General features: G+C 38.4%; 1 long non-coding RNA gene across 2 annotated transcripts in view; it reads right to left on the bottom strand.

Moving 5' to 3' along the window:
• Positions 1–15,000, bottom strand: part of LOC120398656 — a 30,336-nt gene extending 15,336 nt beyond the window's left edge. The window contains exons 1-3 of one of the 2 annotated variants that reach the window (XR_005594611.1): positions 14,870–15,000; positions 1,267–1,392; positions 457–630 (exon numbers count right to left, since the gene is read on the bottom strand). This is a non-coding gene — a long non-coding RNA (uncharacterized LOC120398656). Of the gene's footprint in view, positions 1–260; positions 631–1,266; positions 1,393–14,869 lie in introns of those variants that run through there. The other variant, XR_005594610.1, reaches the window with a different exon arrangement.
• Positions 15,001–16,917: the final 1,917 nt, after the last annotated feature.

Here is a 16,917-nt window from a genome sequence, read left to right as displayed (position 1 = left end):
CTCCATTTAATCTGTACTGATAGCTTGGTCCTGCATTTATATTCACTGTGAAGTCTGAAAAAAATAGCATTCTACATATTAGGGGAGTCTAGGACACAGTTTCCACAGAGCCAGGAGAAAGAAGGTTGCATCAGCATTTGAGGTAGATTGCAAGAGGTTCTTAGTGAGAATCAAGCTTGGCTAGTACTTGCTGACAGAGTGGCATTTAACTGGTGACTCCCCCCACCCTCCTATGGTCACTCACATGCACATTTTCAAATGCCTGTTATTTTAGATGCCTCCTTGCATTTTTCTTACTTTTGCCAACACAGGGATTGTGGGATTGTGCTGAAGTAACTGAGAGCAGTATTGGGCCCAAAATACTTAAAGTTCTTATTACTTTATGAGTTTGTGGCATATTTCAGATCATGCTTATTAACACAATGCTGTGAAAGTGACAAAGTTCTTTTTTGTTACCCTCTCTCTGTCTCTCAAATTCTTCTTAAAGAGAAAGCATCTTGATTGTATTTAGATTCTATCTGATTAGCAGCATTTTCTGGATGAGTATAAGTGTCCTGTCAGTTGTATTTCATCACATTCTCATTCTCTGCTTCAACTTCTGTTGTTGCAGAGAAAAGAACCCTCGAAGTCCTGTTAAAATGGATACAATATGACACACACATTTCATTAAAAAATAAGGGTAAATTTGGTGCTTTTGAAAGTGGGGGACTGGCTAAAGTAAGGCTCAGTATAGAAAGATTATGTGAAAATTTTATTTTCGCTTCCACAGCACTATTTAGACAGTCTTATCCTAGTATTCTAGTCCCGTGCTTTTCTTGAGTAGACTGCCAAACTCTAATAATAATGTGTATATATATATATTTTAAAATGGTTTATTTAATTTTCCTTAGAAAGAATCACTAGTGACAAATCCTGCCATTCATTCTCTCTCTCTCTCTCTCTCTCTCTCTCCAGTTATATTTCTAAAAAAATGTAAACATCTGAACTACAGGGCCGGGAGAAGGGGAAGCTAATATTTCCCCAGATTCCTACATCTTTGTCAGAACTGGTTCCTAGTCTTACCACTTATAAGGCTCAACAATATTCCATTACTTAGTAAATAGTTTATACATAACGTGTTTTGATCACATTTCTTCTGACTACTGGGACTGAGATAACTGGCTGGCCAATTTATTTCTTTTTCCACCAGGGTATACCACAGTTTGCGTATTGGTTGCATACAATAGAATACTGATGATGTCAATAACAATGTCTGAATAACATAACCTTTTAGTTTTTGTCATCTCCTCCAAGTCCTTTTGTGGGTGAACAGGCTGAGGAGTGCATCTCTTAACCTTCCATGCTGGACCTACATTTAGAGGAAGAGGGCAAGACGGGAAAGAAAGGGAGAGGCTACGGGTGATGAGGGAGAGGTGGAGATGGGGAGACAGAAATATAGATAGGGAGTTTAATGGAAATAGCTGGGTTGCCAACCCTTGCGACTTTATCACAAGCGCTGTGATATTTGATTTACTTAAAGCTCCAGTTCCTGGAGTTGTGTCATTATGAGAGAATCATGTTATTAAATTAAACAAAACACAACAAAAAACCCCTCATGTTTATGGAAAAAGTTGATACACTTGAAAGCATTAACCCTAAAGGGGGGCTAACAATTTTTGAATACTTTGGACTGGCAGCACTGAAAAAGGGAGAAGTCATTAGGCTGCTTCTATTATTTATTCTGGCGCCAAAATATCCTAGCTGCATCTCTAGCTGTAAGGGCCTTATATAATTCTTAATCTTTTAATGGCTCTTTGAAAGACAAAGAACCATTAAAAATATTGGAGGATAATTTGATCAAGCAGTTTCATTTTCACTTTTCATCTAAAGCAGTGCATGCCAACCGGGTGTGAGAGAGCAGCAGCAGGGAGGCTGCAAAGATAACAGACTGTGCAGCAACTTCACAATGACTCCTAGAAAACAACAGGAGGGGAAATGATAAAAAAAAATTAAGATAAAATGTGTTTCAGAGACAGAAGTAAGGGAAACAAAATCAAAATATAGCTGAGTTGCAACAAAACAAAGTAATCATAAAAACAAGGGCTGCTGAAAGAAACAGTGATAATAAACCAGAACAAAACCCATAAAGCTGAATTACCGTCAAAACAGAGAAAATGAAAATAAAATAAGAGACAGATGTGACATGATGAGATCGCCAAAACTAAATAATGGAGAACCAGCAGAGCTAAATAATGGAGAATCAGCAGAGAAGTGTCTTTAACAACACTCACAAATAAATACTTGTAAAAATATATAGGAAATAGAGAACAGGGTAACATAGAGGAATTCCTGAGGGGCTCTTTTTTCTGAGTTATTATAGATAATGTTCATTGAGAAGAGTTTCTAAGCCTAGATTTTCTATCATTTGTAAAACTGGCATCTAGGCATGTTCCATTCCATTCATTAATAAGTTTTAAACTATGGCATCCAGCCCCTAGTAATTTAAATTCCTCATGTGTAAAACTCAATATACTTTTTTTCCCCACTTCCCCACAAAGCAGAGTTCCTAACAAAAGGATCCTTCATGTGAAACAGGAGTGGCAGGAAGTGGGGAAATTACACACAAATGGAATTCCCCTGGTGAAAATAAGTGTCTGACTCTTTCAAAAAAGAAAAATCAAGAATCAGAATGTGATAATTCAGAACTATAGACATATACATAGGTCTACTTATATACACACATGACTGTGTGGATGGCTGTTTATATCTAATACACCCCCCATATATACACACATATTTCCACACACATCTACAAGACCAGCATGAAAAGAAACCACTTTCTGTATCACATACTTTTTAAAAAAACATTGATTTAATTAGTGAACTTCAAATTTACTGGAGAGGAAATTGCAACAGAGGTATTTTTCTGTTGGCCAGAGGCATTTCCCCAGTTTGAAAAAAACATTCATCATCATTAATAGTTATGCTAGGTCATCTGCTCCTAGTTGCTCCCGGATATCTTGCAACACGTGCAAGTTTTATTGTAGTTTTTGGTTTTCCATCAACAGACATCCTTCTGTCCCATGTTCATGAACTGTACATGGAAAGTGTGTACAAAACTTAGTTGCCCTTCTGTTTTGGAACACTCACTGTACGTCTCCTGTGAGATATATGCTTTGGCTCAGTGGAGCTTTTTCACCTCTGTGATGACTGAGCTCAGTTCAAAGAAGGAAGCAATTTCCTAAGGACATTAGAAGATATAAATTCCTCATCCTAAACTATAGTCTTATTGCACTTCGCTATCTAAAAATCACATTAACAAGGCACCAATAGACAGGTGTCAAAGAAAATCAGTAGCAGGCAGAAAAAAGGACCCTTTTCATAATTCGGCTTCCAACTACATTCTAGGGAAAAAATCATTTAAAATGATACACTTTAAGAACAATATGCAGGCAACCAGATTTTTTCTTTGTTACATCAGTGTAAATCTACAGTAATTTATACTGGAGTCATTTGCATCAGAATTTGATCCAGGTGTGTCAGTGAAAAGATGACCAAAAAGTAATATTTAGACACAAAAGGCTTTCCTCAGAGTAAAGCCATATACTAAGCTCAATACTAGGCTAAATTCTTCCATCAATTACTCTGGGTTTAAATAAGTGTACTGAAAATCCATTAACTCATTGATGTGTTACAGAGCAGAATTTAGCCCAAAGTGTATAAATGGTCTCACTGCAAACAGAATATTTGACCCTAATCTGTTTACTGAAGAAACTTTAAGGTGATTTTTACATTAGAAGGCGAGACCTAATTTTAATGCTTCCATAAGAATCTCAGTCACTAGTCTGTATGTTCATCCACATAATGAAATAGCTGCAGCTTTTCACACCTATTAAAATTGGAAAAATGCAAAAAATATCTTAGACTATATTTAATACGTCTTTATGGGAGAGAAGAATGGAACTTTACTTCTGTGTAATTTATTATTGATTATTTGTATTACAATAGCACCTAGGAGCATGGACCAGGATACCATTTTGTTAGGTGCTGTACAAACAAACAAAACAAAAAGATGGTCCCCGCTCTTATATTGAAGCTTTTCTATGGCGCTCATCACCGTATGTCTGGGCATTGCACAAAAAAATGAATTTATCCTCACACTGGGGAAGTATTATCCCTGTTTTATTGGTGTCTCAATGTTTGGGTACCCAATTTGAGACACCTACAGGGGCCTTATTTTCAAGCTGGATATTCAGGACTTTGAGAATGGAAGGTATTGCAGCCTTGCTCATGTCTTAGTTTTTCAAAATTAGTGTAAGATCCTTAACATTCTGATTGCACAATTCCTCAGGTGGGATACATCTTTTACAGCATATCTTGCACCTGTGATCAGGATGGACATTAGGTGTGCCCTTAAGTTGATGAGTTATGAACCTGTTTGGAAAGCTGGTCCGAATCTTGGTGCATGCTGCAGGAAGATTCTTTATTCTTTCCCATTCTTTTGTCTTTTTACAGTTTAAAAGTTATCTGCTGTCATATTTCTATATTGAACTAGTATTTAAGACAATGAGAAACAGAATTCCTCATTTGTTTCAGCAAATAATTTTGTCTGCCTGAAACCTAATCTTTGCATAGTTTTCTATTTTTACTCCATAACTCTTCACAACCATAGAAGTATGAAGTGGAAAGTTTCCTTAGTCTAGCCAATATGCCTTGTTTAGTGTAAATCAGTGTGTGGAACTCAAGATAATTTATTATCTTATGGGCAAGCTAGCTCTACTCCGATTAATTTAAATATAACTCTTAGACTACATCTTCTGACATTAAAAAAGATTAAATTTTTATCCTTTTTGGCATACGGTGGATAATTTAAAATTGTTCCAGCTAATATGTTTGAATGGTGTTCACTGACTTAACGAGCAATGAGCTGAATTTGCACTTGTGGAAACCATTTTTCCACCTCAGTGGAAAAATTTTCAGTAAGACTAGGTGGAATGGGTCCTGTCTGCATGGAGTTTTAGAGATGTGCAACTAAATGTATTTCTGGTCATTAAAATAAAACTCATCAGCATAATGCCAAGGCAGACTTAAAATTATTAGACTCACAAAAGGTTGAATCCATTTTCCCCTCTCAGTAGCATGCAGTTAGTAGAAGGACATTCTTAGGAGAAAGCATAAAAGCTCAGAAAGTGATTGGGACTGAGCTGACAAAATGTTACACTTTGATATTTTTGAGGTCTGGTAATTTACAGCAACTTTAAGGCCTCTTTATACTAGCAGAATGGTGCAAAAAAGCCTTAGTGAAAATAAGAATTTCACTCTCTTTCAAAAGATAAACAACAGATAATCCTGTGTTCTTTACAAAGGACAGATTATAGATCCTTTACATATCACTATACCAATACATCAATGACACTCTATTCTCTCACCATCTGCCTACACCATTCTGTCTATGCTACTAGCCCAGGACTGTGCAACAATGATCCTCAACCAAGCCAGATGCAGTAACTAGAAGATTTCGTACTAGTTGTTTATTGGTTCCTGTTCAGTTTTACCTTATGTAAGGTGCATTTAAGTGTCATTGTGCTACTCAATACCAGTTCGACACAGCAGCATTCCTAGACTATGTTGTACTAGTCTGGTTAATTAGTAAAAGTGATCAGATGTGATCCACTGCGTGTGTGTTAATGTTACATCGTGAGGAACATTTATGCAGGATTATACATCTTCCTGGACAATTATTGGTTTTGTTTTATGAATATTTATTATAATTTGAAAAAAATCTACAAACCATAAGAAAGAAATACAATTGGTTTATGTAAGACTGAGGTTTACCTTCAAGAATCCATAATAATCCAACTATACAAAGCCCAAATGTTCAAAGCCACCTTTGAAGGCCTTTCCTTATCTTCCATGCCAAAGAAGTTACATGGAATATTGGTTTGGGTCATTTGCACAAAGGAGCCATGCTTTGGTTCACTGAAAAAGTGATACTATGTATACTAATTTCAAGAACGGCATAAAGATGAGCTCTCTATTTAGAGTGACCAGACGTCCCAATAAAATCAGGACTGTCCCAATATTTAACCCTTTGACTCGCGTCCCGATCAAAGTACAACCGGGACGCCATTTGTCCCGATATTCAGGTAAGGAGGCTAGTGGTAGGGAGGTGCTCACCCCATGGGTGCTCCAGGGCTGGAGCACCCACGGGGAAAAATTGCAGCCACGCTCCCCCCTCCTCACCTCCTTCTTCCCACCTCCCACCAGCATGCTACGTCCCCACTCCTCCCCCCTCCAGCGCTTCCTGCTGCCTAGCAGCTGTTTAGTGGTGCTTAGCACTTTCCAGGAGGGAGGGGGAGGAGCGGGTACGCAGCATGCTCAGTGGAGGAGGCAGAGAAGAGGCAGGGCAGGGGCGGGGACTTGGGGGAAAGTGGTGGAATGGGGGCAGGGTGAGGGTGGTGCAGGGGCGGGAAGAGGCGGGGGGGTGGGCAAGCCGTAGGGGTGAGTGGTGAGTCGGGGAGTGAAAAGGTGAGCGGCAAGTGGGCAGGGAGGTGAGTGGTGGGTGGGGGACTGAGGAGGGATGCAGCAAGCCAGCAGCAGGGTATGGGATGAGGAAGGGCGTGGTGGGGGGGAGAAGTGGGGAGGAGGCAGGGCCTGGGTCAAAGTGGGGGTGGAGCCTGGGAGGAGCAGGGGTGGACTGTGGGTGGGGCTGATGGCACCCCAATGTGTCCCGATATTTTAGTGTGGTGACCAGGTCACCCTCTCTCTATTACACAGAATAGCTGAAATTGCTAAAGAAAACTGTAGAACTCTAACTTTCCATGTTCACTATATTTAACTAAACGTACATTACAGTACACAATTTGCCACTGCAGCTAGGAACTTAGAGGTGCAAGCACTTGGATATGAATTTGCAATGGAGGTATGGGTGAAAATTTGGATAAGAATCCAAAAAGAAATCAAATATTTAGTTCATTTTCTGAAGCTTTAGGATTGAGAGGGGCTGAGAACCACATATGGGCTTGGTTTCCTACAAGATTTCATAGAGAAAGGCCAGAAGAGACCATTATGATAATCTAGTCTGATCTGCATAACATACCCCATAGAATTTTGCCAGGTAACCCCTATTTCAAATCCAATAACTTGTGGTTGAAAAGGAACATAGTTTTAGTTAGACATCCAGTCATGATCTACATTTCCAATACATACAGATGTGGTTGGGCTGGTCATTTTGCAAGAACAAACCACTTCTTGATTCTTCTGTGCATTGGACCTTGGCAAAGCCAGAATGCATAGAGTAACACAATCAAAGAGAACATAAACTGAATTTAATTGAGTTTCGGTTCAGGTTTGGATTGATTCTGACTGAAAGGGTGAAGGTTCAGGAGTCAGTTCTTATTTTATTCTAAAAAAAAGTGTACTCTTCCATAATTTAAAATATACTGAATGTAGGTAAATATCAAAACGTTTACTAAGTTATGTTAACCAAGTTAATGGTTGAGTAGATAATCCTAATTTGTTTTCTATATCAAACAGCATAATTACATTTCTTCCAGACAGAAAATTTCTGTCTTTAATGGCAAAGGTTATATATCAGACTGCTCATATCTATTCAGCTCAAACAGGAAACAGAAGAAATGTATAATACACTAAAGGCCTGGTCCAAACAAAATGAAGTCAGTGGGAGTCTTTCCATTGACTTATGTGGGCTTTGGATCAGGTTTTAAGTTGTTAATGATAGCAAGGGTGGTAGTGACATGTAAGCCTTTTTCTGCTGATGACTATACTATTACACAGAAAATAATTTTTTTAAGAGTCCCTTGTGGGTTATCTTATATAGCTTATACTTGTCTGCTCTGATAAAGTATTATTGGTACATGCTTTACTGTAACTGAGATTTTCTTGAGGCAACAGGAGTACTTTAATATTTATAAGACTGAATGGATCCTTTTTGTTTCATCTCCATTTCTAGCAATACTCTTCCTTGTTACTATCCTCTTATTACACCTTGCTTTGGAAGAAAGCATTCGAACACTGGCATTTAAAGGGAGTTATAGGTTATTATGCACAAAATATCTTCATATATTATAAAGGTTGCAAAATCAAGCACTCAATAGTCAGGAAATACTGGAATTAAAGTTACCTTCGCAACTTTAATTCAGCCCTCTGGTGTGAATGCATGATGACAGTCTTTAATTATATGATTACACTTTTTTCATAGGACCCTACCTCATTCAGTACACAAGATGAACAGTGTTCAGGGAGTGAAACAGCTGTTCAATATTTATTTTTATCTTTATTCAGTATGTGACCCCAGGGTTTGTTTGGTTTTTTTAATCAGCACACACCAACCTCATACTGAATACAGAATTATTAATACCCTCATTGACTTTTATATGGTGTTTATCACTATATTTTTCTGAGTTACACAAATATTAATTCATCTTCACAGCTCCTATATGAGACACAAAATATTATCCCCATTTTACCAATGGGAAACTGAGGCACAGGGAAATTAAAGGCCAAAGTTTGGAAATCTCCATTATTTTTTGATGTTTTGATGATCAGGTGTCCAGCTTAAAGCACTTTAGGCTTTGCTTTTTGAAGTATTTAGCATTTTATAGCACTTTCTATGTTCAAAGCACAGTACAGATGTGAACTAACCTCAGAACACCTTTGTGATCAAGGTAGGTACTATTATACCCATTTCACAGATAGGAAAACAGAGAAGTAAAATGATTTGTCCAAGGACACACATAAAAGGCCAGATTCAGTCCTGAAAGAGACCTTCAAACTATAGTACACCAACGGGATACAAAAAAAGTTGATTGATAGTATTGTTCACAAAGTAATTCAATGGCATTTTTACACTTATCAATTAAAGCAGGAAACTCATCATATTTGCTTAACAGAAGTTTGTTAATATTGTCTTAACTTTTGTCTGTTCACTCTTGCAATATTTCCCCCCACACATTTTGAATTTTGGATTCCCAGTCCTTCTGTGTAATTTTGTCCTGGAATTAGTGGGCTTTGTGAAATTTGATCAAAATTGTTGTTTTCCTAGGTTTTCAACAAAACAAACCACGTGAAACTGCAAATTTAGCATGATTTTCATACAAATCCAATAGTCATGCAAACCAAGGTCAAGAAACTCTTGAAAGGCCAGGTGACTTTTGAGTGAAACTTTTCTGAGATTGGAGGTTACAGTCAAAGTCAAGGGAGCTTCATGTGGCCAACATTTTATACAGTTTAGGGCTTTCTCAGCTAGGTCAGTAAGTTCATCATCATGTGCTCAGTGCAAAATATATGTTTATTTACTTTTTCTAATTTAAAGTATTGCTCTTGAAAGGATCCATGGTTTTATAAATATGTGTATGAATCATAGTCCTTATGCTTCCTCTGGTATATTAAAAAAAGGTTCAACAGACTTGGCTGCGTGCACTATTCTAACATGGTGTTCCATTTGCTGTCTCCATTTTGGTCTTCCTCAGTAATACAGTATCTTAACATGCAATGGGAGGAGGAGTATTTTACTTTTTACATTGATAGTTGACTCCTATTCCAAGTGAGATGCCAAGAGTGCCAGAGCATAAAAGATACCTCTTAGCAAGACAACTTTTCTCAGTTCAGTATGCCTGCTATGGTGTTACTTTTCTGAAAAGAGGTATTTGAAAAACATAAAAGGCATAGGGTTTTTAACAAGTTATAAGGACTGAATTAATTATAACTATAGGTCTAATCATTTTCAGTTAAAAATAATCTTTCACTTCTCAATCAGTTCCAAGAAAAAATATATATCTAGCAAAACAAAAGAAGAACACAGCTAATTCAGAATTACAGCTAGATTTTAAAATCTGACTTCTTGCACACAAACATCTTTGTCTACAAGCCTTCTATAAAAGGCATTTTCAAATCTAAGGCAATTTTGGCTTTACTTCATCCTAAGCCAATACATTTTTAGCTAGTAAAATCCATTAACAACAATAACCCTCTAAATACCATGGTTGGCATTCAACATCAGCCTGCTGTCATACAAATGAGACTCTGCTATACATCATCTGCTACAGCAAAGAGGTGCAGTGAGTAAAAAACATGCACCTTCACTTCACATGAACATTAATAATATATGAAGGAGAGTGCTTAGCCAGACATTCAACAGGAATGGCAGTCATGGTCTCGCAGTGCTCTTATAGACTAATGTATCAGAGTGACAGCTGCTACCTTTTCCTCAGAGCATATTCTTTATTCACAATGTAACTATGTGACAAGGGTAGGAGTCCACATTTCTCTAGGCTACCTCAGAGAGAGTGCATGGGTGCATACTCACGGCCACATGCGTGCGTACGCATACACACATACACAGTCATTCTTGGAAACCATTTTTGTCTTTTATTTTAATGGGAAAATTTATTGTTTGATGCAAAGCAGAAGTTTATTTAGAATTTTCATCTTAAGAAATGTCTGTGTAATCTTTCTCTATTCATGTAGAATAAATGGATACAGGCTACAATGAATATAGTAAGTTTCAGTCAAAGCGATTTTTTTTTGCATTAAATCAGTAAATTTTAAAAGCCCAAGTTGTCAGAAAATCAATGACTAGGACAAAGCTTTGCTGTCTTGGCTTCTGATAACTACAACAATTATTTGGAATAAAATTTTCTAGCTATGACCTTATAGCATGCGTTTTGTTTTTCCATTATTACTAGGGTGTGTGTGTGTGTGTGTGTGTGTGTGTGTGTGAGAAACTGTTTCACTCTGATGGGCCATTAAAGGCTTGTAGGATTGCAATCACATAAACAATTTAGATAATGTCATTGTTTGCCTCAGGACCCAGACATTAATACAGGACTGACAACAATCCTTACATTTTCCTAGTGGTGGAGCTTTAATCAGAAGAATCCCATTCTCTTAATGAGAGTTGCAGGTTAAAACACTATATAGTGCTTTGAAAATTAAGGGGGTAATGGTTTGCTAACTTTTGCTGATCATTTTCTCTTTTTTGTGCTGGATGTATATTTTTAAATAGGGTGAAAGAGCCATCTTAAGACTCTTGATCTCCTTTGGTCCTCTCCAGATTCTGGATGATCGCCTTTCCTTCTGAAGGCGTTTGCCTATTGCCAGCAACAGTATCCCACATCTGATTCCTCAGATGGTTGCTTGCCTATCCTTCTACCATGCTCTGTTTTATTCTGTGTTCTCATGTCAGGTCAGATCTCCTATGTTCTTGGAATTCTTTTTTTTTCCCGTCCTTCTGCCTTTAGATAAATTTGCTTTTGTCTGGTCTTTCTTCAGTCTCTTTCCTGCATGACAAATTTTGCTCCATTTTTTTTTGCTCTCTTTGCTTGGTGCACCTCACAGTGAGGGCCAAGAAAAAAATCTCATTTTAATACTTATATAACAGATCACACCACTTACAATTTGGAACCATAAATTACCAGTTGCCTTATCCTCTGCCACATTAGTGTCTTCAACAGCAACCAAAGTGCTTCTAAAAAGCTGATTTTTCAGATTCTGCTCTATTAATACCGTGGGAGCCATTCCTTCTACATTACTTGACAGTACCAGTTGTGTTGTGTGTCTTACTGATCTGGGCCATGAGATACAAATTAAGGTATCATAATTCCTTGGCAACATGAGCTTTAACAAAATGTACAGAAATCTGTTCCTAGAATAATCCTCTATTCCAACTAGTCCCTAAGCAAGAAGGAACATATTCCTGTGATAATAGCACAAAGTAGCTATTACATGGAACCTTTGCTATGGCTTTATCCTTGTGATGTTCCCTTACAAACACTGTTCCAAAAAAAAAAAAAAAAGGTACCTCATTGTGCCCAGTTTTCTAACGTGAAGGTATATTTATTTATTCATTTATCCATTTTATCAAACAAAGGTAATGTAAGTTTGAAATTTATTAGAGAAGCCGTTGGTGTACTAAAAGCATTATGAGAAACTTCAGGCACTGGAAATAAAGTAGTTACTGTAGGCAGAAAGTGAAGAAAGACAGAAATTGTTTAATGTATACAAGCCACCCAGAATAGCATTGAAAAGGTGGGATGTCAAAATTAGTTTTGCATAGTAAATGTATTTTATGGTGCAAAAACACTCATTTGAAATTAAAGTACAGAGTATATAAGTTCTAACAGCTCTATTCGTCACAAACAAGGCTTCTGTGATTAGCTTGTGCTTAATTCTGTGGTGTTGTAGTTGCAAGGTAGGTCATAGGACACATTTTATGAAGAAATATCAGATATTGTTGAAGGAGCTTGCAAGTAAGTATTGCAGATAGAATAATGATGCATGGACCATTTATTGTGCATGCACAATTTCAACAAGGGCAAAGAGAAGAGTCCTGTTTCCCTTAAAGGGCGGGTGCTTAGAGTGTTTGTCCACTGGTTCAGTTCATTAACATACCTCATGTGGAAGATATGCACAAACAATTAATTTTGACTTTGAGGAACAAAAGCATAACACTAATAGCCCATACAGGAGAAGCGTGTGGTATACATCTACTCTCACCATGGCAACCAGAAATGAACTAGTTCTACAGAGCAGTCAGAGTTCCCACAGCAGCTGCTATTACTCCAGAGAAACCTGCCATCTCAACTTTCTGTACTGTTGGACTTGTATCTGAAGGTCAGACCACAGTTTTGAGGGTCACAGTCAAGGTTCTCTTCTCTCAAGAAAAAGTCAAATTAATTGCCACCCATGGGAGGGTGTAAAAACAAATCTCTAGATATTACTGGCTCCTAATGGGATATGGAGTTCTGTGGTCCAGCTATACTGGAAGGAGGACAGGAAACACTGGGTATGGTTTAATTGGGCTGCAACTTTATTATCAACTGTCTGGAGATTCCCAGCAGATAAACATGTACAGGGGAAGTCTATGATCATTTCAATATCTACCCACGGGCTTCCATCAGCTCACTCTCCTTTCCCATCCTGGTCCCCAGCCAACCCACTGCTGGGACCTTACCATCCCCCTGTCTAATGAAAGAGCCATGCCAGTCACAGGTGTCCTGACCCCCCTCCCATTCTGCTCCTTTAACAAACACCTCCTTTAAATCCTTTACCAAACCATTTATTTGATCACTGTATCTCTTTCCTGTGGAATACCTGCAGTGGACATCTGCCCCATGCTTACAGAATGTGTCACAACATCATAGCCTAACTCCCATTCCCTGCTCACCCTAACTTAGCCCCCCCCCACCTGAATGCACTTTGGGGAAGATGTTAAAAACCTCATTCCGCCTGAGCCAATGTGCTGGTGAGGGACAAATTCCTTCCCAGCCCCCAGAGAAAGTAACTCACAGAGTTCACAGAGGATCCTGACCAAACCTAGTATTTCACCACTTCTGAGAGTGGGAGGATGGGTGCTGCTCTGCCTGGTCTGGGGAAAAGGGTTCTCCCATTTGGCTTGGCCCTTATCGACTTCCTTCTTTTCCAGTCCCTGGGGGATGAGTCAACAGTGACGGATTAACCACGTAGCCAATGGGGCCTGTGCCCAGGGCCCCTGGCTAATTGGGGGCCCCTGGAAAAATGGGTGCCCCCATGACCTGACCTGCTCCACCTGCCTGGTGCTTCTTCTGGGGAGTGGGGTCGGGGTGTAGGGGCTTGCCCTGCTCCACTTGTCCACCCGGGAGCAGGGGAAGCCCCTGTGCCCCAACACCACTCCCCTATTGGAGGAACTCTGGGTGGGTGGAGCAGGGCAAGCCCCCGAGCCCTGACCCCAATTCCCCAGCAAGAGCACAGAGTAGTAGGGGGGAATTTGCTCTGGCTCAGGGCCACACAAAAGCTTAATCCACTTCTGTGAGTAAGCATCTCCACACTGACCCATTCTACTTCAGCAGCAATGTCTGTGCCTCTCTGCCCCCTCCTTAAAGCAGTAAACCCCTTCCCCTGGCAAACCAGACAACGCTGCCCCCTACACTTAAAATCAATAGGAGAAATACTGAAAGAGTACAGTCTAAGACACAACAGCCTAGAAGATGTCAAATATCTGAGGAATCTCAGTGAGTATTTTGAAATTTTAAAGCACTCTTGGTCATACCATGCCTTCAGTCCTCAGAATCAATAAAATTGGTACCTAGGATAGACTATAAAGCTTAATGGGAGAAGGAGGAGAAATTTAAAAGGCATAACAAAATAAAAGTTAGGTATACATTAATAAACTGTACAAGTACGTGACTACATCCCCCTCACATACAAAATGTGTATACAACGCAAAATGGAACCGATGTTGCTTAACAAGGAGACCACAGACTTTAAACTCATTGTATATGAATAGTCAGTAACGAGTCTCTCAAAGAAAATTTTCTACAGGGATATTTTCATAAATCCCCACACAACAAAAGATGTGCTATAAAATGGAGTCATTGTCAAAGAGGTATATAAACATCATTTTTCTCCAAAAGCTGCATTACATATTTTGCATGAGGGGCATCATCAGTAAGGATCTGACATAGTATCAAAGTTCCCAATTAGCTTGTTGTATATCTTAGTCATATTAACTGAGTAACCAGAGGCCAACTTAAAGAAAAAAAATATGACTTTGGAAAAGAAGAGTGTAAAAACATCCAGTGACAATATTATTTTATTATATATATCTATATCTATATCTATCTAAAATCTCCAACTTAGATCAGGGCCGCATTGTGCTAGGCACTGTACATACACACGGCAACAGTCTCTTTCCCCCAAAGCTAACAATTTAAATAGGCAAGAAGGACAAAGGGTGAGAGAAAGGAAGCATTATCCTCATTTTACATATGGGGAGCTAAGGTACAGAAAGATTAAGTAACTTGCCCACGGTCACATAGGAAGTCTGTGGTAAGCTCTGGTCCCATCTCCAACTACATATGTATCGCAGTTCTCTGGCAGAGACATTTCTTACCTATTCCCACTGAGATGTAGCAACAAGAGACAGGTAAACTATGACAATTTGGGGCTTCACAAAACTTCTAGAATATTTGGAAAACGCTAGGGATTTCATAAGACATTTTAGAACCTTTTGTAAAGAATGTCTACTTCCCTGTAGATACATCTTTATTTCCCATGCCTCTCCATTTGGGCACAAAACCTTGAAGTCCTACAATTTGTGGAGTTCTAGAACCCAAAAAGTTCTGTTCTAGAATAGTCTAAAATATTCTGAATTCCTGGTTCTCACATTTTTAGTAATGATTAAGCTAAGCAGTATTAAAGAGACAACAGAATGGCCAAAGTATTGACATGGTTGCCTTGAGAAATCAATTGACATTATTACTTAAAACCAGCAAACTGCCTTAGCAGTGGTTTAGAATATGAAAAATCACAGATATTGCATGGAAGATCATGGAGACTGTGGCCGTTTGTGTCCATGGCCATTCAACATTTTCACAGTTTTTTTAAACTTCTCCATCTCCTGTTTAGTACTGAAGTAACTGACAAAGGAAAAATGAAGAAAATTGAAGTTCTCACTCTCATCTGAATTTGTAGTTGCAAAGGAATCTAGTGACTGTAATGATTTGACATTCTACAGTGATTACACCGGCATCAGTAGAGGATGAGACTTAAAAGGAAAACTGCTGTTTCCTTTACTGCTTTAGATAATATGACAAGAATAGTTTACATAGTCAGAAGCAAGGATATATGCAAGGGCTGTAAAGTTGTTTATTGTTAATGTAATTATGCTACACTGCTATTAGATATGCTTGACAATCGCTGAAAATTGAACTTGTTTATCAAAATTCAAAAAGAAGTTATTTAAATAAAGATGACTATGCCTCTGTTCCACTTTTATTCACATTGCCTAAAATGTAAACATACACAACTCACTGGTGACTACAACATCTACAAACCATGGTGACTCCCACCATTTACAAACTGTAATGCCTTGCAGATCGCTGTATTCAAAGCAATCTGCCCCAACAGCAGCTCAAACAGAAATCCCACCTTTTACATCTTTGGGTTTGCTGTCTACCAGGTAGATGTGAATTGAGGCAGCATGCAACATCCTAGTACCTCACTAATTAGACTGGGAAATGGGCAAGGCATTAGAGCCAGTTTTGACATAAGATGCCTTATCTCCAATCTCACACAAACTTTATTTTTGTTTTTACTTATTTACATTGTGTATTGTGTAGATTCTTTGGTAATTGTGCCAATGGAGGATGTGGCAGGTGCAAAATGTCATATTTCTAGATTATGTGAGTAATGCATAAGGACCACTAGAGCAAACTTTATGAACAAGTGGAAAGAACAATCCACAAGCACATCCTACAGCTTGATGTATCTATGGAAACACTATAAGGCAGAGGTTTACTACTTATCCCTATACCTTACTGTTTCCACTTTCACCACCATAAAATTAAGATAACTTTCTCTTTTGTAATTTTTTCTTGAATTCCATTAAAATGTTTCAATTAAATATTAGCTGGGCAATAAATCTGGTTACACAAGGTTTACACATCTACAGAAGCAAAATATTCCTTTCATAGATAGCTGAAAATCCTGCTGCTGTGTATTCATCTGCTTTGTTGTTTTGTAACACCTTTTCATGACTCCAACGTAAATGGACTATAGTGGACAAAGTTAGTGGACTATTCTCCTAAAGCATCTGGAAAAGGTGTAGAATATCTATATAAATATGATTGGTATGATTGAGATCACACATATTCTGTTATTCTCAAATGATCCATTAACAAACACAGTTAACTTCTCTTTAATCAAAAAGGTGAACCATGACTATTGCCACTGGTTCTCACAAGTTAGCTGATTGCACAGATCTAAGATAGCTGTCCTGTTCAAAATGTCACTGGCTTCATTATTCATGCTAAATGTACTGTGTAAGGACATACATGTCTAGTCTGCCTCTTGCTAATCTCGTTGTCAGAATGACTGAATCAAATAAAACAATCTTAGCTTCCATGGTGTTACTCTAGCTGTGAATGTATTTCTGCAAGC

The sequence above is a fragment of the Mauremys reevesii genome, linkage group 2 (assembly GCF_016161935.1).
Source record: "Mauremys reevesii isolate NIE-2019 linkage group 2, ASM1616193v1, whole genome shotgun sequence".
Classification (NCBI taxonomy): domain Eukaryota; kingdom Metazoa; phylum Chordata; order Testudines; family Geoemydidae; genus Mauremys; species Mauremys reevesii.
This window is presented reverse-complemented; position numbering and strand designations above follow the sequence as displayed.